The following is a 23,299-nucleotide window of genomic DNA, read 5'->3' as shown; positions in this document are numbered from 1 at the left end:
GAGGACATGACATAAACTGATTAGAACCAAATGGGTCCAAGATAGCAGACAAGTCAGTCGACTTCCACTAGACCTTGAGCCTCAGCATATGCTCATTGTAACACATCAGCAAGCTAAATGACACATCAAGTTCCACATCATTGGAACTTGCACCATGACAGTTCCAAGGCTGACCATAACGTTCAAAGAGTGATTCTTACGATCAAAAAAGTGATCCAGTTCCTGGAAATCCTGCCCCTTCCCAAAATAGCTGGAATACTCCTCCCACTCATTAGCCTATGAAATTACCCACCCCTATAAAAACTGACAACCCCATACCCTGGTGCTGCTCTCACCTTCTGAGATGGCCCACACTCTGTCTGTGGAGTGTGTTTCTCTCTAAATATATCCACTTCTTACCTATCACTTTGACTCTCACTGAATTCTTTCTGTGATGAGACATCAAGAACCTGAGCTTCACTAAGTCCCAAAGCCAGGAGTGTGATCTCAGTTGGAAGACCATGGGTTTTGGCCGGGTTCGAGTCCTGGATGCATGGATTCGAGTCCCAATCTGAGTTAGAGTGGGTTTGAGTCCCAACACATGGGTTCAAGTCCCAATCTGAGGTGCACAGTTTCAAACACATTTTTTTACAGACTTGAGTTTTGAGCTAATATTTATACTCTATGTGTTCATTAACCCTGCATGCCCAACTTCTTCACTGACCATTCGTTCCTCACACCATGGAGTATGCTCAAACCCTACCAGTCCACTGAAACTTCCCATGATAAGTTCATCCATAACCCTAAGATTTCCCAGCCTAATTTTCAATTCTCAGAATTTTTCAATCAAGAGGTTGATATTCTTTTTTTTTTTTTTGGTTGATATTCTTGATATTACTGTTCACTCCTTCCTTCTTAAAACTTTTTCCTACCTCTCCTCTATGACAGGATTGCATCCTCATCTTTCTTTTCCTTCTCTGAACGCTCCTTCTCAATTTCATTTGCAGGCTTCTCATTTCGCAGTTGCCTCCTTAAATACTGATTTTTCCCTGAGTCTAGCCTCTGTCCCTTGAGCTTTAAATTATTTCCTATTATTAGTACTTATTTTCAACTGCTAAATATACTAATACTTTTATCAATGGCTACCAGATCGATATCCCAGTCCAGGCTTTCCTCCTGGCATTAGTTCCATATAGACGTTGACACTCGGATGTCACACAAACACCTTAAACTCAATGTTCTTATTTTTTGATTTATTTAAAAAAAATTTTTCATTAAAAAAATTTTTTTGGCCATGCCATGTGGCATGCAGGATCTTAGTTCCCAGACCAGGGATTGACCCTGTGCCCCCTGCAGTGGAAGCATCAGAAAAAGGAATTCCCTTAAACTCAGTGTTTCTTAAAGTGAATTTGTAATCCTTTCCTCACTTCACCCCACCTTCCCCTTTATTCACCTTCCGTACCAATCAAGGTCCTGGCAGGAAAAAGATAATACGCTCAAGAAGTCACTGAAGAGAGTTTAGTGAACGGTTTAAGAGATTATTCAATAAGGGTTCTCTAGCAACAGAAGCTGTTATCCCTGCTATGCCCTCAAGGGGCCAGAGGAGAGAGATGTTACCTGCCTGTGGAGGAAGGGCTGCCTAACAGAAGCTGTGGCCAAATCCAACCTGATTTGATTTCAGGTTGGTTTTGTTTTTTCAGGCAGGGACCACAAGTTTATTAGGGGTCTGTATACACACACTGACAGTATCACACAATGACAGCACAGTTACTCAGTACACACAAAGGTGGCCTCTAAGGGCATCTGGGGCCTGGAGGCAGTAGGGTGCCGTCTCCTCTCTTGAGACCCAGACCTAGCTGGGCGCCTTCCTCCTGTGCACTTGAGGAGGGGCTGTCAGAGATGGTCCCCAGGCATGGACTCCAGGGACTGCAGCCTCAGCCGCCGTTTCGGCACCTTCATCTGGCTGGTCTCACAGATCTTACTAGTCACCAACGTCAAGTCTGTCACCAAATAAACCTTGAATGTAAAAGCAGACAATTCACAAACATTGTTGCAATAGTTGTTTAAGATCTCCACAAAGTGGTAGATAGCCGGGTTGTTGTCATGGACATCCACCCAGATGCAGAAGTAGAGACTGGCATAGTTTCAGTAAATGATGTTAAAGTTCCAGAACTCCACAAAGTTGGTGTTTTGGCATCTCCAACAGTGACTCTGGTGGCGTGCACCTCCTCTATCAACTTTGGTTTCTCATTGTCATCAAACTGCATGTACCACTGGACCAGATGTGTCTTGCCCACCAGGATCTGGATGGGGATGAAGCAGATCATAGAGATCCCATGAAACCAGAGGTCAAAGTTCCCAGGTGATTCAGTCCACAAAGGTCAGTTTTCTGGGGCACAAAGCAGCGGCTAAAGGGTGGAGAATAGCTTGATGGGGCACTTGGAGAATCACCAGCACATCATGTCAGTGAATGGCATCGCAACCATCCAGGCTCTCTAGCCAGAAACCTGGGAGTTTTTCTCAATTTTTCTCTCTTACTTGCTCTGTGATATCCAACCAGTCACCAAATCCTGTACATGTTACTTTCTGAATGTTTCTCACATTTATACCTTCCTTGCCGTTCCCTACCTGTGTGCCAGCTCAGGTCTCTTCTTACCTTGATAAATGCACACATCTCCATTGAGTCTCTCAGCTTCTGGCTTCAAACCATCCTTTCACATCAAGTTAAAATGAGGTCATCCTGGATTAGGATGGGCCTTAATCCAATGACTGATGTCCTTATAAGAAGAGGGAAAGTTGGACACAGGCACAGACACAACAAGAACACCATGTGCCAATGGAGGCAGACATGGGAGTGATGTATCTACAAGCCCAGGAATGCCAGGAATTCTTGGCAAACCACTAAAAGCAACAGAAGAGGCAAGGAAGCAATCTTTTCTAGAGCATTCAGAAAGAGCATGGCCTTGGTAACATCCTGATTTTGGAATTCTAGCCTCTAGAAATGTAAGAGTAAATGTCTGTTGTTTTAAGTCACTTAGGTTGTAGTGATTTATTACAGCAGCTCTAGGAAACTCAACATTCCTCTTCCCCTAATGGTAATATTTAATTTAACAATATCAAAGCAAGGAAACTGACATTAGCACAATACTGTTTAACTAGACTACAGGCCTCATTCAGATTTCATCCCAGATTTTTTTTTTTTTTTTTTGGTCGAACCTCGCAGCTTGCGGGATCTTAGTTCCCCAACCGGGGATTGAACCCGCACCCATAGCAGAGAAAGCACAGAGTCCTAACCACTGGACCGCCAGGGAATTCCCCTGAGATTGATTTTTAATCATAGAGAAGTGTGCATGTTTGCATGCTCACACACACGTAACACACTTTCATTGCTTTTAAATTCTTCAGTTTTCAGTTTAAAGTTTACCAATTGATAACATATATGACAAAGGATTTTTATATAAGCACACCCTCAAATCAAGAAAAAGATTATCCAATGGAGAAAACAAGGTAAAAATGTAAATGGGCAATTCATAGAGGGTAAAATATAAAGAGCCAATGAACACACAAAAAGTGCTGAGGTTTACTATGTTCAAGGAAATATAAACTAAAATCACAACGAAATATTTTTCATATTAAATTGTCACAAATGTAGAAAACAGTTAAGAGAGACAGATACTCAGACTCTGTTAGAGAGGTGGGATGTAAATTGGTACAAAAGTTTTTAGAAGGCAATTTGGCAATATCTATAAATTTTAAGATGCTTGTACAATTTGACCCAGCAATTGCACTTCTAGGACTCTTGGAAATACTTATACATATGCACAAAGAAAATGTCTAAGAGGACATTTATTGAAATATTGTTTTAATTAGGGAAAAATCAGACAACCTGAATGTTTATCAATAGGGGAATGATTAGATTAATTGCAATTGCCCTTATTACTCGGCCATTAACAGAATGAAGTGGACAATCATATACTGATAAGTGCATGAAGAAAATAATAAAACAATGATACCAGAGAGGCTGTGTTTAATGAGCATAAGCACCATCTGGATTCATAATCCTGGCTCCACCCCTTACTATGTCTGGGAACTGGGATAGTTTAAATATACTTAACCTTGGAACTTTAGTTTCCTCAAAGGGAAATAAAAATAATAATGTTAGTCTCTATATCATAGGGCCATTGGGGTCGCTGTGGGCATTAAATTAGTTAATTCATATAAACATATATTAAAGTGGTATCTGGTACATGGCAATTGTCAGTAAATGTTATTATTGTTTATGTAAAAAAGTCTGTGTGTGTTATCAATACTTTAGATAGATGGAGAGATAGATAGATACATACATACATACATATTAAATTGTGACTTCCTCTGGGAAGGAGTGTAACTTTCACCTTTAATAACACCGACTTCTATATCAGTTGCAGAAGCAGTTGGCTTTTGTTACTCTTCTTCCCCATTCAATATCTGAACCACCTTGCTATTTCTGGAGAATCCCCCACCTAATGAAGCAGGCCAAGCATTCCACTATAGAAACTGAAACGTAAGATTCGTGCTTTCTCAGACTCCCTTGTGGTCAGGGCATGGGCTACCCCAGTCAGGTGCTTACAAAATCCATTCTGGCCCAGGAGAGGCAGCAGTTCAATGGCAGCTATATTCTGTCTCCAGAGGAAGACAAGGCAGCCGTTGCAGCATCAGTGGCAGAACAAGTTGTGAGGTCGATGGGGACAGAGTGAAGAGTTCACAGGATGTGTGGGGTAGTATGATTTTCAAGCTGTCCCAAAATCTGTGAGCTACCCATTACCTTTTTAATAAAAACCTTTTTCCTAAATTAGCCAGAGTTGGTTTCTTTACTAGAAACTAAGAACACTGACTGATGAAGTATATTTGAGTGTGTGTAATTTTTTTTTTTAATAAATTTACTTATTTATTTGTTTTTGGCTGTGTTGGGTCTTCGTTGCTGTGCGCAGGCTTTCTCTAGTTGCAGCCAGCGGGGGCTACTCTTCGTCGTGCTGCATGGGCTTCTCACTGCGGTGGCTTCTCTCGTTGCGGAGCATGGGCTCTAGGCGTGTGAGCTTCAGTAGTTGTGGCACACGGGCTTAGTTGCTCCACGGCATGTGGGAATCTTCCCGGGCCAGGGATCAAACCCGTGTCCCCTGCATTTGCAGGTGGATTCTCAACCACTGCACCACCAGGGAAGCCCGTGTATGATTTTTTTAATTGAGATATAGTTGATATAAGATTATATTAATTTCAGGTGTTGGTGGAATATATCTTTGGAATTTAAATCCTTCCCAACTTTTTATTATGAACAATTTCAAACATATAGTAAAGTTAAAAGAATACTAAAATGAACACTTGCATATCATTCACCCAGATCCAACAATTTGTAATGTTTTGGTATATTTGCTTTATCTGTGTATGTGTGTGTATATATGGTTTTTTTCTGCTGAATATTTGAAAGTTAGTTGCAAGCACCTAGGAAAATGAATAATAATTCCACAGTGTCCTCATGTATCTGGCCACAGTCAAATTTCCCCAAATGTCCCAAGAATGCCTTTTTCACCTGTTTTTTTTTCAAGCCAAAGCCTAATACAGTACATTGTATTTGATTATGTCTGTTCAGATTTTTTAAATGTAATTTTAAAAATATAAGGGAATATTATCGGCTTTGGTCCTTCTTTTATTGGTTTCTACCTAATGATTGAGAAGATAAATACAGGAACTAACAATGATTAAACATTAATCTCAGGTCAAGCTTATGTGACGTACTAGACATAACAGTATGAATAGGACTAGGTTCCTGACCTCAAAGACACAAGCCCTTTGGGTTTCTCCAAATGCATACAAATAGTTGGTCTCTGTTTTAATCAGCTTAAGGAACAGATAGAAACAGGGGATGTCGGAGTTTATCATTTCCTAGGCTCAGAGCTACATTATGAAATGGGAGAGCTGAGCAGGGCTGGCTGCACGCGTCCAATAATTTATCTTCTGCTACTTTCTGAGTCTTGTACAAACCTCAGCATAGCAATCAAGAGCTGTCACAGCCTGATTCGAATCTAACTTTCCGGCCTCAACTCTCACCACTTCTTCTTACAGGACTCAAACTGGACCCACAATTTCTAGAATACGTTTCATGTTTTCCCATTTGTACATTTAACAGAAATGCTTTCTCTCCCATGTCTATCTTCAAATTCCCACCTATAATGCAAGGCCCAAAGTATATGCCACACAGTGGGTGAAAATATTTTAGAGTCTACTAACTAGAAGAAAGTTTTTCTTCTGTGCTTTTGCTTGTATATCACTTATTTTGCTTATCAAGTTTTGTTTTATATTGTTGTATTGTGCTTTTCTCCCTACTCAGTAAACTCACTGAAGGCAAGAACTTTCATTATTTTAGTTCTTTTCCATGCTACCTGTCACAAAGTAATCAATTTTTGCAGATTTGATTAAAATTAATCATATATCTTTGAGAGTGATTCTATCAAAACACCAGGCATTAAAAGGAATTCTAGTGAAAATAAGATGCAAATCATTGATTTTATATATCTGGGCTTCCTCTATCAAACATCACGTCCTGGGGGAAGCCTTCTGAGATCCTTTCTAAATAAGGTGTATTCACCCTATTATAATCTTTAAGCACCATATACCTTTTCTTTATCCACATTTTGTAAGTTTCTTTTTGTGATATCTCACTAACATCTTTCTCCATCACTAAGTAGAAAGTTCTGTGAGGTAAAGCATCCTCTTTAATCATTATCATAGCAAAATGCCTGGCATTTTATAAATATTTGTTGAATGAATGGATGGACAGATATTGTATTATCATGATGCCTAAAAATCAAAAGTTTATAAAGGACAATACTAATAACAATGTAAGAAATAGTCCCAGGAAAGTGACCAGATCCTTAAGCAACAAAATAACACCTGTATATCATGTTCTATGCAATGTGTCATTTTTGGATGACCATAATTTTTTAAAATTACATGTGAATTCATTTACTAGAAAATCAGTTTGCTATTTTTATAAACCTGTTGCTACTTATTCTAAGAATAGTGGGCAGTTTAAAAATACATTTTTCATATATATGTATGTGTATATTATATATGTGGTGTATATATATATATGTAATATTATGCATACACACACAGCCTTCTTTAATTGGTTTATTAAAAACTATTTTTTAAATAGATCTTTATTGGAGTATAATTACTTCACAATACAGTGTTAGTTTCTGTTGCACACCAAAGTGAATCAGTCATATGCATACATATGTCCCCATATCCCCTCCTTTTTGCGTCTCCCTCCGTCCCACCCTCCTTATCCCACCCCTCTAGGTCATCAAAAAGCACTGAGCTGATCTCCCTGTGCCATGCTGCTCCATCCCATTAAAAAGCTATTTTTTAATTTTGTGAGAAAATTGCCTTGTAGCCTAGATCAATGATTGACACTGTCTGAAGAAAGTAAGGTAAAGATTTAGCAATTACCTGGTTCATGTGATAAAGGCACTTTCATTGACAATATAAACCAAAAAATAAATGTATCTAAATGACCAGCTTATTTACATTGATCATATCTTCTGGGTGATTTATAAATCTTCATCTTCATTATGAAGAAAGTAAGCCTAGTTATAGATTTTTCTTGTCTAAAACTTATCATTAAAAATAATGAAGAAATTTCCTTTTCAGAGCACTTTTAATACTCTCCACAAGAGTCTGACACCGTAGACTGCAGTACAAGCATTGTCTTTGTCACACAGCTAAGGTCACATGTTAACATTCCTTATCAAGGGAAAAGTCTTAATGTGTGTTTTTGATTTTCATTTCTGACACTTAATTAGAATTAATGAAGTTACCCCATTTATAGATTGCAAGAGCTGCCAGGAGTCCTGAAACTGCTAGAAAGAGTGATGAAATCAGTGACTTTTCTCACATGAGGCAAGTGTTATCAGACACATTAATTCCACATATGTAGTTGAGAGTTTGTGTGCCTCCCTGTATGTGGAGAAGAGTCCAAGTGAATCTAAGGCATGATCTTTGGCAGCTTTATACAACACAATGGGCATGAAGAAAAATATTTATAAAAGAACACATTTGAATCCCTGGTACCTCTCGGTGGGATCACCACCTTGTCAAACAGTAAAGGAATGTTTAGATACAAATAAATTATTCTTTCCCTGAATGAAGTCTCCTCTCTGGTGCATAATTACTAGATGTGTACTTGGGAGTTCCAAGTTTGAGTGTTTCATTTCTCGCTTATGGGATTCAGCTCACCTCTTGGCGCCAACGATGCAGTAAACAACAGCTCCCAGATGCCCAAAGTATACTCCTGACAGCAGCCAGCAGATGTCTATGCGGATGACAGACATAGCGCCTTCACACACAGCTCCATCCTGGGCTGGCTGGCTTGATTCATGCACTTATTTGATAGCCGATACATATAAAAGAAGTCATGTAGTTTATATCTAAGATTTGAGGCATTTTAATAAGCAGCCATGAACACACCACCCAAACTTAAGAACTAAACATTATTGGGTTTTTTTTGCATCTACTTGTATGTTCTTCTCCTACCTCTCCTCTGCCTCTTTTTCAGTGGTAGCCACAATCTTCAATTTTTGTGTTTATTTTTCCAATGCTTAAAAAGTAGTTGTGGGGCTTCTCTGGTGGCTCAGTGGTTGAGAGTCTGCCTGCCGATTCAGGGGACACAGGTTCGTGCCCCGGTCCGGGAAGATCCCACATGTTGCGGAGCGGCTGGGCCCGTGAGCCATGGCCGCTGAGCTTGCGTGTCCGGAGCCTGTGCTCCGCAACAGGAGAGGCCACAACAGTGAGAGGCCCGCGTACCGAAATTAAAAAAAAAAAAAAAAAGTAGTTGTGGCACATATGTATATATATTTAAACTTTGTACTGTTTCATTTTCCTTGTTTTGTGCTTTATTAAAATATCATATTGAATTAGTCTTCTGCCACTTCATTTGTTTTTTTTTAACCCAAAGCTATGTTTCTACGATTTATCTGTGTTGTTGCTTGATGATAGCAAAACGTATGAATTCACTCTAAAGTCCTTGGATGTTTGGGTTGCTTAGTGGGTTTTTATTTTAATTTTTTTGCCATTATGAGCAATGCTGCTGCAAATGTGTCACTTGGTGAACAGTTACAAGTTCTGTACGAATAAGGTCTAGGAATGCAGGGGTGGAGGTCAGAATTGCTGAGCCTCAGAGGATGAGCAAGTTCAACTTTAGAAGCTAGTACCAAGCTTTTTCAAAGTGATTGTATCAATTCACACTCCCACCAGTGGCATGTAAGAATTCCTGTTAATCCATATCCTCACTAACACTTGATATTTTCAGACCTTGCTTTTTACCAATCTAGTAGGTGTAAAATAGTATCGCATTTGGGATCAGTCCTGAGCTTTCTTCACCTTGCCCAACCCTGATGACATTCCAAGCCATCCCAGAGCTGTGGATCTAGAAGGAATTGAAGAAGGTAGAGAGAAGGTGGAAAGTCTCGTACTGAGCCATGAAGATGCTGAAATTTGTAGGGATGATCCTCGCAAAAGCATTTCCTGTGAGACTCAAGTATATAACATGTACATTTACTTATTGAATCAATATTTTTCATTTCTCCTATGTGCCAGATACTTTATCTAGGCCTGAATGAAACAGACAAGATCCTTGCCCCTGTGGAGCTTATATTCTGGTGGGGGGGGGGGGAACAAACAATAAACAAAGGCATATATAATACATAGTATCAGGAAGTGAAGACCAGCTTTGGGGTCACATAGGTCAGTGCTCAGTTCTGTTCTCTACACCGTACCAGATGCCTGACCTCTCTGAGCCTCAGTTTCATGTTTTATAAATAAGAATTGGTATCTTGCAGGGTTATTGTGAGAATGAAGAACTGGTGTATAAAGGTTCCCAGTTCAGTGCTGAGCAGAAATGTTGGTATTCTCTCCTGCCTGGCCACTTTGAGGAGTGTCTGAGACCAAAAAATTCAAGGACCTCAGGAGTGGGGCAATCTCATCTCCTAGATGGCTCGTTCTGGAGGCTGGGCAAACAGACCAATACTCCCCACAAATGCAAACAGAAGCTTGTGCATCTCTGCCGGCCAGCACCAGCCTGTTCATTTTCTCCTGATAACCTCTGATCACCTTCTTTCACTTACTTTAACTGGCTGTGAGACATGGTATTGAGTTCTATTGTTTCCAGCCACACTATACTCCTTGCTATTTTTCAGACACTCCAGATAACCGCATTTAAAAATTGATTTTAACAAACCACTTAGTAAAAATATATATGAGCCCATATGGGGAAGTTGAACACTAATGAATATCGGATGATATCAAGGAATTGTTGATAATTTTTATGTGATAATGATAGTGTCAAGTCAAAGAAAAGTATTTGTACCTTTGTAAATACATACTGAATATTTATCTGATGTCTTGGATTTGCTTTCAAATAATCCAATATGGGAGGCTGGTGAATTGGCTGGAAGTATAGAAGCAGAGTGATGGATACATGGGGTTCATTATACAATTCCATCTACTTTTGTATATGTTTAAATGTTTCCATAATAAAAAGTAAAAAATGAGGTAAATGTACCTCTGCCTCAGAATATGCTTTGCACGTGCTGTTACCTCTGCCAGGAATGTTGTTCTTCCAGACAGCCACATAGCATACTTCCTTGATTTATGCTGGTCTCTGCTCAAATGTCACCTCCTTAGAAGTGCTTTCTCTGACTACTTTACACAAGACAGCATCCCTCTTCTCTTGCTTTACTTTTCTAGCCCTTTATCCTCCTATGTTTTTCTTCAGAGTACTTCTCACTAACTGGTATTTGCCATATATATATATTTTTATAATTTGGCTGAACCAGGTCTTAGTTGCAGCATGCAGGATCTTCTTTGCGGCATGTGGGCTCTTAGCTGCGGCATGTGGGATCAAGTTCCCCAACCAGGGATCGAAACCGGGCCCCCTGCATTGGGAGCGTGCAGTCCTAACTGCTGGACCACCAGGGAAGTCCCTGCCATATTTTCTTTTGTAAAAATGTAGGCTGTATTAGGACAGGGACTCTGTTTCATTTATTGCAATGTCTCCATGCCTTGAACAGCACCTGGAATGTAAGAGAAACACCAGAGATAACCAATGAATGAATGTACATGTTACACAGCTTACAGTCCCCATCAAAGCCAGATCAGAATTCTTGCTATGCAGAGTTCCTTTATATACTACCAATTGATCCTCTGTCCAGAGTTCTACTCCTGCATTTAAGGATGGGAGAAAGCACTTGGTAAATGCTAAGGTGCTATATAGGTTTGTTATCATCATTCCCAATACAGTTTGGAGGCACTAAAAAGGAATTATTAGATCACTATGCTGAAGTCACCAGGTCTGCAATGTCTTAGAAAATCTTCTGCCGTAGAAATCAGCTCTTATCAAGGTAACTGCTTACAAGCAAATGTATTCTGGCTAATTTAACCCTCAGAAACAGACCATTAGGATATTCTACAACTGGACACTGGAGTCTCCTTTTGCGGAAGATATGTAATCACTGCATGCTTTGAAGAGCATAATTTTGGATTGCTTTTCTAATAGCAGTGAATTTACTCTGGACTCCTTACAGCTGTAGACTGGTCCGTCTCAGGACCAGGTGTGCACATTCACGTGAAACTGACCCTGGCCACTGTCCATGGAACTCAGAAAACCAGGGTCCTGGCTTCATTCCCCAAATCACAGAGACTTGCAGGATCCATGCCCCTAGTTCTCTTTCCTTTACCCTATTTAATGGACACTCTTAGCAGCCTTTGACTTCTCGCTCTTCCTTGGTTCTCCTCCTGGTTGTTCCCCACACCTCTTTTGGGAGGTTAATAGCAGAGACACCTACTGAGCCAGCAGGGCTTAAAGCTGCCCATTCCACAAAGACCAGCCCACAGGCAGAAGGTAAACGTCACCAGCAAAACTTAGATGTCCTTTTTCTGAAGCAAGAAATTTTGAAAAGCATGAGTTTATTTGAGGATTTCAAATTTAGCATATTTTACTTCAGGAAAATAAACATATTTCTCCAAGATTCTAAGAACAATCTTATTGCAAGCATTATACATAACACATATGTACATGATATCAAAGACCTTTCTTATCCGAGCTACATTCATAATGGAATGTTATATAACTGTTGGGATGATATCTAAAAGGAGAACAAAATTTTAATAGGAGAAATTATTAAATATAGTAAAGTTTGTGTAAATAGTGCTAAATAAGCACTTTCATAATGCTTGTTTAGCATTTGCTTTCAAGAAGATTTTTCTGCCTACCAAATAGATCCAGGATTAGATTCCCACATCTTGTTAAGGCTGACTAATGTGGACTCTGGCTTTTTTTACATGTAAACTTTTATGGGAAAAAGACTGGGATTCTGGGAAAGGCCTCTCCCATGTAATAATGATGCCTTATTTTCAATAGTTTCCATGAGAAAGGAAGCACAGAACCAAAAATGCAGAGAGCATGACAAATGACCAACTTCTGTGCCATGCAAAGGTAAGTCTAGGAGGAGACATGCAAGAAATGACTGAGGGGGCAGGAATGTGATCGCAGTGGCCTTGGAGGAGGCCAGGAGTTCCTCTAGTGCTTTCAATCTCCCTCTAAGACTAAAGTGTCACACTTCACATTCAAAATGGAATCATGGGAGACTTCCCTGGTGGTCCAGTGGTTAAGACACTGTGCTTCCAATGTAGGAGGTGCAGGTTCCATCCCTGGTCTGGGAACTGGGATATTGCATGTTGCACGGCGCAGCCAAAAAAAAAAAAAAAAAGGAAGCCTTCCTCTTTATCTGCCAACTAATTCCTACAAAGAATTCTGAGCATGAAGGGCATTCAATGATCAAGAAACACAAAAGGACACAAGAAGCTAATCCACTGAAGGATGGCTGAATAGTAAACAGTTCATCATTCTCAAGATATTTGACATAGAAGTATATTTTGTGCTTCTCTGTCCCTAGCTTAGATGAATTAATGCAAATTGTACAGGTATATCTAATGTATCATGAAATATTTCAGGCATTAAATGTATAAAGAATAATAAACACCCATTTACCCTTAATCCAGTTCAAAGGATAAAATTTTATCATTACAGGTGTAAGCTCCTATGTACCCCTTCAAAGATTGCATTCCCTTTCCTACAAGGATAACTACTGTTCTGAATTGAACGTTTAACATCGGGTGTGTTTCTTGAAAATTACATTTCATGCCAACCTGTGGACGTTACAAACATACTCTTTCAATCCTAAAGCCCTAGGGCATTTTTGACATTGTGCTAAAAATCTCTTATTGCTCTAATAAGTTAATACTAAAAATATTTTTAGCATCACATGAAGCTTTCTACACTGTATTATTTTAAATAAGTCAATTAATTGATAGTAAATATCTCAAGCCCAAGAATAAATGTAAGAAAACTGAGGACTCTAGATTAAATTTATAGTTTTTATTCTACCTTTATTTAAACTTAAAAAAAATCAGCCATTCAATAGTAGAAGGAGGTTGGCCAAAGTCCATGACATGTATAATCAACTGACAGTAGCCAGAAAATAATACTTTAAAGGGACTAATAGCTAAGGGGTGTACTCTATACTCCTTAAGGTGGATAAAATCTCCAATGAACTCAGCCTTATGCCTGACACTTCCTGGTTATAATTAGGCATGTTTCAGAGTTGTACGAATGCTTGTTAACTAGGGGGGCACCATTTAATAAATCTCTGCACTGTTATAGTCATCTAAGAGGCCTGTCTGCTCGACACCAAGTACTTTTGCCAAAGTGGTAGAACAATCGATGCACTTAGAAAGGGCATTGTTTTCAGCTAGCTTAATAAAGCATGAATGGGTCAAAGGAAGCACAGTTTATTTTGTAAAGGGTCAGATCAATGATGCATTGTTGGGAGTCGGCAGTGAGGATAGCTAGAGTCCAGTGACTTGGTTTGTTGGTTTTCAGTTCCCAGGGCAAAGACCTCGTATTCTTAATTCAAGTCCACAACGTTTTCTTCAGAAACTGAAATCTAAGGAACTCTGAAAGCTGGCATTTTGTTCACAACTCATTTGATGCCCAAACCTTATAGTGATCTGGACTCATTTAGTGGCGAATCATCACCTGCACTGACATTAATTCATTTAAAGTCTTTATGTAAACCAGTTACTGTGACTATTTATATGTTTTACTGCAGAAATATTAATGTACTTGATTAGAGGGTTTTGCTCCAGACCCCCTGGGGGTACTATATAATACATAGAATTACCATTTTATGTTATTTTATTTTAGAATTACCATTTTAAAACCCTAAATCTTATGAATTCTGGAACATAATTGGCCCTACAGGTTTCAGATTTGGGGTTGCTGAATTATAGTGGCTGTCACTGATTTATTTATTTATTTATTTATTTATTTTGCGGTACACGGGCCTCTCACTGTTGTGGCCTCTCCCATTGCAGAGCACAGGCTCCGGACGCGCAGGCTCAGCGGCCATGGCTCACGGGCCCAGCCGTTCCACGGCATGTGGGATCTTCCCGGACTGGGGCACGAACCCGTGTCCCCTGCATCGGCAGGCGGACTCTCAAGCACTGCGCCACCAGGGGAACCCAAAAATAACTTATTTTTGTCACACAACAAAAGTCCAGAAAGCTCAAAGATGACTTTTCTGCCATTTCTTGATCTTTATCCTCATTGTCACAAGATGGTCTCCTGGGCTCCAAGCATCACACTTTCACACAATCACATTAAAAACAAAAAAGATGGGGATGGGAGGTGGGGAGAATAAACTTTTCTTTCTCTTCTTCTTTCCCAGAAATTCCCAGCGGACTTCCCCTTACATCACAGGCCAGAATTGAGGTCACAAGAGAGGCTGAGAATGCAAGCACTTGGTATTTTCTGCCTCTGCTGTGGGAGACATTCCTGCCAGCCAGGAAGACAAGGGAGAGGAGGTTGACCTTGGGAAGGCAGCCAACAGTGTCTGCCCAGGGGCTTTGTAGCTATGGTCACTGCATGTGCCTTGCCGGTTTCTAATGGCCAATGAGCAAAAATACGGAGTGTGCCATGTCACAGGGAGTAGGAGGAAGAGGAGAGTGGAAAACATCTGGCTGGTATAGAAAGGCAGGCTGATGAATTGGTAGCCTGCAAGAGTCAGAAAAGTTGTAAACTCTCCCTAATCCACAAAGCCACTCAAGTCAGTAGGACAAATCAGCCAGGGTAATCGAATGCTGAATGAATACTGAATACTAAGCACTGAGTGTTCCCCCCAGGAAGACCTTACTGGATCTTTTCCCCACTCTGAAGCCTCACGCATATTGAAAGTGATCTTTCTGTTGAGATCTCCCCTCTTAACGGTTTGCCTGGAAGTTTACTCTGTATTTGTTTGTTCATGTTTTATTCATGAGTTCTCATGCAATGCTGGAGGATCAGGGTCAGTAGGTACTTAGGAATTCACAGTTAGAAATCCAGAAGCCAATGGACAGAGCATGGTTTACTCTGTTATTAAAGATAATATGATTTCTCATTTGCTTTTATTAATGAGGACACCTTTCCTTACGGAATCCAAAGAATGACGCCATGCCAGATTTTTGTTTAATTCAGTAGAATTCCATCTTCCCAGCAGCCTCAAAAGAGCTATTCTCAGTATTCCCATTAAACCAGAACACTTAATGCCCAGCAATGCAAGAGGGGGTTGACTGGTCATTGTACATTATAAATTGCAGACAAACATCTTTTGTTGTTGCTGTTAACAAAGGCATGATAATAAACACCCTAATCAAATTTAAAAGGCAAGCATTTGAATATTTTTAATTAGAAGGACTAGTACATGGTGCCACATTTAGTCAAATCTAGAGTTCCCATTTCAAGCTTAAATCATAAATGTGGGCATTATTGCTTTTTACAATACACCATTGACAGAACACCAACTTTAAAGCCAATTAAAGGTTGGCAATCTTCCTACCATCGGCAAAGTAACACTTGTTAACAGTTCCCCTTGTGACACGTTTTGGCATAATCACTGATTTCTGGAAAAAGTATTTAGCACTTACGGATATTTTGAAATCTCTAATGAATTTCTCTTTATAGACATTTTTACATTTTACTTTAATTTTTTAAAGGTGTTCAGGTAGTTTAATTTTATACACTCAGATGGTGCATGTACCGAGATATTTATATGTGAAGGACAAAATGTTAGAGTTTGTAGAACTATACTCTATAAATAAGGTTTGCTCAGATTTTAATGGTTCCATTTCTGAAATCTAATTGTACCCAGATTCATTCAGGAAAAACTTCATATTAGAATCTGAATATGCAGGTATTGTTCTGCTTAATAAATTACAAGTTCTTGTCATTTAAGAACTGGTTAAAAAACAGAATAAGTAAATTCTTTCACAGTTGTTTACTGCAAATAAAAGTGTTTTGGAGGCTTGTAAAACCTTTTTTTCATTTCATATGGAAATAATTTGATATGCTTGGCAAGGATGTGACAAACGAATGAGCTAAGAACATTCAAGTTATTTTAGTCCTGAGTTACTAGCACTGAACAAAGAACTAGTTTTCACCAATTAAAGAACAGCTTGATTATATGCTATGCAGATGTTAATGGGAAAATGAACAACAGCTAGTTCTCACCCAGGTGTCGTATTCTGGCAAGCTTCAAGTAGATAATATTAATTCAAGATGACACAATGCATCCAGATACTCAATATCAGAGATGTGATAACATTAAAACAAGATTATAGGGGCTTCCCTGGTGGCGCAGTGGTTGAGAGTCCGTCTGCCGATGCAGGGGACACGGGTTCGTGCCCCGGTCTGGGAAGATCCCACATGCCGCGGAGCGGCTGGGCCCGTGAGCCATGGCCACTGAGCCTGCGCGTCCGGAGCCTGTGCTCCGCAACGGGAGAGGCCACAACAGTGAGAGGCCCGCGTACCGCAAAAAAAAAAACAAAAAAAAACCCAAGATTATGGAAGGCATCTTGACAGTCAATATTAGAAACAGATAATATTAACACAAGATGATACAATGTATCCAGATATTGACAGTAGATTGATTCCAGTAGAAGTAGGTGATCTTCACAAAATCAACAACCTTCAGATGTTACTTACATTATTTTTGCTTTTTGTCATCTAGTCACACACAAATTAGCAATACTGTACAGGATCAGAGGGTCATAAAGGCCACATAATTTAACACGTCTTTATCTTTAGCTATCTATTCCTTGACCCACACAGTGTTTATGTCAGGACTACATATCAGTATAAACGTTTAATTGCCCCGCCGCCGCCTGCCCCCCCCCCCCGCCGCGTTTTTGTAAAAAACAAAAACCAAAAAACTCGACTGTTGTTATCATTACATGTTTCATTAAGTACCTATTGTTTATTTTGACTTCATAAGTGGAAAAATTCTTCCAAAGAAATGTGCTAGTTGTTTAGGAATACTTTTTTTTTTTGGCTGCGCCATGTGGCATGCGGGATCTTAGTTCCTTGACCAGTGTTCGAACCCAGGCCCCCTGCACTGGGAGCACCGAGTCTTAACCACTGAACCGCCAGGGAAGTCCCATAGGAATACTTTTTTAAAAATTAGAGTAAATTTAAACTTAAATTGTAATTTAAAAGTTTTTAAATGATGTTGATAATAGTGAAAAATCAGAAACAACCCACGTAAATAAAAATTAAGGTTTGGGTTTCCCTGGTGGTGCAGTGGTTGAGAGTCCACCTGCCGATGCAGGGGACACGGGTTCGTGCCCCGGGCCGGGAAGATCCCACATGCCGTGGAGCGGCTGGGCCCGTGAGCCATGGCCGCTGAGCCTGCGTGTCCGGAGCCTGCGCTCCGCAATGGGAGAGGCCACAACAGTGAGAGGCCCGTGTATCGCAAAAAATAAATAAATAAAAATTAAGGTTTGATTAAATATATTATCTTTTGGCATGGCAGGAACAGTTAGTTGTCCATCCATGTCAATTAACCTTTATTTTTTAATAACAGCCTTATTTCATTCCGGGTATTCAGGGTGGCAATGCATCCAGCAAAAAGATTACATTTCCAGCCGACCTGAGAGTTAAATGTAGACTCATGACTAAGTCTTGATTAGTGAGATGGAAGCAGAGCTGGGCTGCTGAAAGGCTCCTTCAGAGCACTGATTCGGCCTGGAAGAGTTGGTCCTTTTGCACTTCTCCCTTTCTCCTTTCTGCTGTTGTTGAACTCCAGCAGCCAACTTGGATCATGAAGTGACCTTGAGGATGGAAGTCCCCACACAGAAGATGAAGGAGCAAAAAGAGAAAAGAAGTCTTGCAGACTTGCTGGAGCATGGCAGCTCCATGGGCATGCAAACTATGCTGTCACACGAGGACCCTGCTCAGAAGGGCTCTGCATTGGTGGTTTCTACTGTGGCTATCTTGAAATTCTTAATAATTTTGTCTTTGAACTTGTGCTTTGTAAATGAAATCTGATAGAATGACGGAGCATGTGTGTGAGAAGAGGGTTACATGCAATATGCTTGGTTGCTGTACCTTGTTGCCCCATTTGCATGAGCCCCGTGAGCTCAGAATTCCCGTGGTCCCACAATGAGTCAGAGTTCAGCAAGACTCAAAGTGAGTCCAAGGAAAGCGTGTTACATCTATACAGCTGATTAAGCCGGGGCCCTGAGAGCCCTGAGAGGACACACTTTTTGTTTGAACCAGAACTTGCTACTCGGTAAGAAGGCAATGGCGTTCCTAGAAATACGACAACCAAGGAACCCTGTTATATCACTCCTTACTCATGTTATGTTACTTCCCTGTAATAGTCAACAACTTATGCAAAGGATGACATAGAAGGAAAAAAGAAGATAACCCAAAGATCCTTTTCATTTCAGTCCTTTTTACTCAATAGTATGCTGAAGGTAGAGCATTGGTAGAAGGTGTGTGTGTCAAGAACTGAAATAAAAACAGTTGATTTCCTTTTGTGCAACGTTGTTCTGGTAAGAACAAGGTACAAATGTTTGTACATGCTACGAATTATGAATGAATGTGATTTTAGTGATTCCACATACAATTTAAATGTTCCTCTATTTACTGGTTGTTGGGTTTTTTTTTGGCCACACCATACAGCTTGTGGGATCTTAGTTCCCAGACCAGGGATGGAACCTGGGCCCACAGCAGTAAAAGCACCAAGCCCTAACCACTGGACCACCAGGAAAGTCCCTTATATTTGCATTTAAATTGGCATTACTCAATATAAACATGAAGGGTACAACACATACTAATAACTTAAAATTTTATCTTTTTGTTACCTAGAATGAAATTAAATGGAAAATAAAAAAGCACCATAACAAATCAAGAAAGAGATCTCAAAATGAAAGAACCATCTTTTTTCTTTGGCCATGCCCCACGGCTTGCCGGATCTTAGTTCCCCAACCAGGGATCAAACCCATGCAATGGAAATGCAGAGTTTTAACCACCGGACTGCCAGGGAAGTCTCCCCCTGTATTTTAGTACTTTTAACATTTGCCCAACGAGCAGCAAGTTCATGCTGAGACACCAAGATTTGCAGCAGAGAAAGAGTTTATTCACAAGGCAGACAAGTCAGAAGACAACAGAACAAATCTCAAATCCGAAGCATCCAAGTTACATGCTTCTTCACGGGATACATGTTCGAAAATGGAGGTATTTAGCATGATTTGAGGGTGGGGTTTTGGGCCCTCTGACATCATCAGACACCTGCGCAGGTCCAGTTTTAGGGTCGATGGTGCCAACCAGTCTTAGCTGGCTTGAACTGGACAAGAGCTGACTCCAAGTTTCTGAAAAACAACTTTAGCCCCCCTTTACAATAGCGAGGTGTTATCTATAAGGTAGTTAAGGAGTCAAAAATAATTAAAACAGTTCAGAGAAGCAGGTTACAAGCAGAGGGATTTTCAACAAGCTGTTCCCTTACCTGCTGTTCTGTAGGACAAGCTCAAGAATTTCTGTTAGTCACGAGTTTCTGTTAACCCTGTGGGGCATGGTTTCAGAACACTCTACTTTTTTTTTTTTTTTTTTTTTGCGGTGCACAGGCCTCTCACTGTTGTGGCCTCTCCCGTTGCGGAGCACAGGCTCCGGACGCGCAGGCTCAGCGGCCATGGCTCACAGGCCCAGCCGCTCTGCCGCATGTGGGATCTTCCCAGACCAGGGCACGAACCCGTGTCCCCTGCATCGGCAAGCGGACTCTCAACCACTGCGCCACCAGGGAAGCGCAGAACTCTCTACTTTTTAAACAAGAAGACCCACATTCTCATTTTGCACTGGACTCCACAATTATGTAGCCAGCCTTGACTTCTTGGAGCCAACATACCATCTGTGATCTGCCTACTTTTGTGTTTAAATCACTGTTATTTTTTTATAGCTAAATCTAATCCTAAATGACACTTATAGAATACAGGGTAGCCACTAACTTACTGCTAAAGAAGGATATTTGATTATTGGGAAAAATTACCTTTGATAGGTTTTTAAAAATGGGATATGCACAGTATGCAACTTTTAAAAAAAAAGCACAGGCTTTCTCTCCAAGCCAAGGTTATGCCAGGCTAAATGTGGTGGCTAAAGAGGGCCTTGTCCTCAAGGACTGGGCTGGCCAGGGGCAAGCTTGTGCAATAGGAAGTTTGTCCCTGGTACACTTTCCAAACAGCTCCCTTTGCCCTTGGTGGCCACCTCTTCTCTTTCCCTCTTGCTCTCAGGGGTCTCTCTGTCCCTGGCTAAATTTTGCTCTCAATTGGCAGCTAATTAATGAGTAAGAGGGTACGTTTGTGGAGAAAACTGTGCTTCTAAGTATTTACAACTTCTTTATATGTTTCAACATTTTTCAGTTATTAGAAACAGGGAGGAAAATTCTGGTCGCAGAAAAACCAGTTTGGCCCTGGGTCACTAAACGTGTCTGGCAATTTAATAGAATCACACCTTAGTAATGAATTTTGCATCTTATCGTGGTAAAAGACCCTAAAGATATCTAAGCAGCAGAGGTGGAAGGTAAGAGTTAGTAGTGCTTTTGTAATTTTGTTTTTCATAGAGTTGAAACAGTCATGGGATCCACCAGCGTCTGGAAAAATGGCTACTTTCTTCTTTGATATTTAGGGGAGGAGGGAAAAACCACCACCAGAAGAACTGTAATCAGAAAGTTTTGGTCTCCTGGGGATGCAAATATAGACTTCATTGGCTTAAATATGGGGAAAGTGGAGTTTAAACACCAACCACTTCCCACCTACAGCGTAAACAAACAGGCTGAAGGACCAGGATGGAAAGCTTTAGTATGTCCTCAGGCCAAATTCTATATTTAACAGGGAGAAACCCACACTTGATGAGACTCAAGAGTAATTAAATCAACAGAAGAAAAATGTTAGCTCAGTTAAGTATGAATTTTTACTAAGATGTTATGTTCTTTTACAACCTTCTATTAAAAGGGATGTTTTTCATAGTTAATTATAGCTGTAAGTTGTATGTATAGTTGTGTTTCCCTAATGAAGGGTTTAATTTGCTTGAGGTGGTTTGTCGGTTCTTACATGGGGATCTTCAAAATTCTTTGCATATGGAATCCTGAAAGAATTTTGAAAAACATAAGGCCCCTTGAACATTTTACATGGACATCTAAAACTGTTTTATAACATTTTAAGTATAAATCATTGCAAAGAACGTACTTTCAGGTGTATTGTAATTTGAACATATATTTTAACTTTGTTTTTATCAAATCCTTGGAGCTGTAGGTTTAGCTCATTCAGTTTATAGAATAAGTCCAATATATGAATATAACACTTTTGAAGCCAGTCTTCATTGTCAAACCAATCAGTTAAATCAGACTTACTGTCTATCATTTTAAAATTTAAACAATTGAGATGATATCCTTCTGAAGCCTAATTCCACATAACAGAGGCAGGAGATAGAGAAGGCATGGAGACTTGCCAAGAGTTGTTACCTAGATAAAATAAGACTTTAGTACTTTCTACTGAGGCTTTCTTTGCCTTTTTGGGGGGGAAGGTAGGGAATGGGACGATGCCCCCTCAAGTGCAGCGCATGTCTAATTTTCCCCTTTTGAGTTGCCTTAGAAATTTTTATAGCCTGGAGCAATGCACCAAGGTAAGATTCAGGTAGGGAGAGAGATGTGTCCGTCTTCTCTGAGGGGGGAGAAGGGTGAATGTGTAAAAGGAGACATTGGCAGTCCTACGGAGGGGGCTGTCAGGAAAGGGACCTGTGGAAATTGAGAACTGGAAATTGGTTGCATTAAAACTATCCAGTCACCATGTGTTTTGGGAGAGTCTACTCACCCTAGGAGCATGAGTACCCAGTTTGAAGTTGGCTGCTCTAAACCCTATTTGGAAGAGTACATGTGGTACAAAGATTCAAGATACAAGATAGTCTTCCAATGGTGGGACACTCAGACGGCAACAGGCATACCAGAAACTCAGTAGGACAAAGGGAACTACTTTGTTAATGCTTCCTATCATAACAGCTCACATTCCAATCATATTTTAATACAGAATACAATCATATTTTAATACAGAACATTTAAGAGATGAAAAAGCTTATAAGATACAAAATCATAAAGCTAGAATTGTGGTGAGTAACTAGCAGTGAGATTATTTGCCTTTTTTGCCTCTGCCTAAGTGCATAAGGCATCTTCTGACTTAATGTTACCACTGAAGGTTCTAAATTATTGTGTCACATTAAGTAAAAATTTAAAGTAATTCCACACATCAGAGAGTTGGAAAGCATGCAAACTTATGCCCCACTGTGAGAACACCAATAATATAAAAATCTAAACTTCATAATAGATAAGCTAGTATTTCAAAGAAATGCTTCAAAGGACATCCTTCAGCATTGCTTTGTGTTAAATATGTTTTCATTTTACAATTGTTTCCTATAAAGAATACCTTTCCCTGTTGTTCTCTAGGAATTGTTAAAACACCCCAAAAAGGAAAAAGTAGCCACGAGGAAGGGTCGAATCTCTACCAGGAGTGAATGTTTGTTGCTTTTGTTCTTTCAGCATTTCTGTCTTTCATCTTCAGGTAAGATTTCTCCATTTCCTTTGGAGTGTTCTTCTTTCCTCACTCCATGCGGTTCTGGGCTGCCACTCATACTGCCCCCATCATAGAAGCTGGCATGTGATACAGGTCTGGTCGGTCATACTATCCCAACCTCCTGACCATACACTGGCCCAGTGGTAGGCACATGACCCAAGCTGGGCCAATTAGAGTCCCTCCCTGGGATATTTACAATTCGCCCAAACACAAAAATGCTGAGTTTTGTTGAATTTCTTATGGAAGATGATAAATAATGGAGCATTTCCATTGGGGTTTAATGTGGAACGAAACC

The 23,299-nt window shown here is 40.1% G+C and overlaps 1 pseudogene; it reads right to left on the bottom strand.

Annotated features, from left to right (window-relative positions):
- Positions 1-1,872: 1,872 nt before the first annotated feature.
- On the bottom strand, positions 1,873-2,306 carry LOC114901352 (annotated as a pseudogene).
- Between the last annotated feature and the right edge of the window lie 20,993 nt (positions 2,307-23,299).

The sequence above is a fragment of the Monodon monoceros genome, unplaced genomic scaffold (genome assembly GCF_005190385.1).
Source record: "Monodon monoceros isolate NGI ecotype Baffin Bay Population unplaced genomic scaffold, NGI_Narwhal_1 Super_Scaffold_2, whole genome shotgun sequence".
NCBI lineage: Eukaryota > Metazoa > Chordata > Mammalia > Artiodactyla > Monodontidae > Monodon > Monodon monoceros.
The sequence above is the reverse complement of the archived record's forward strand: the minus strand, read 5'-3'. Positions and strand labels throughout refer to the sequence as shown.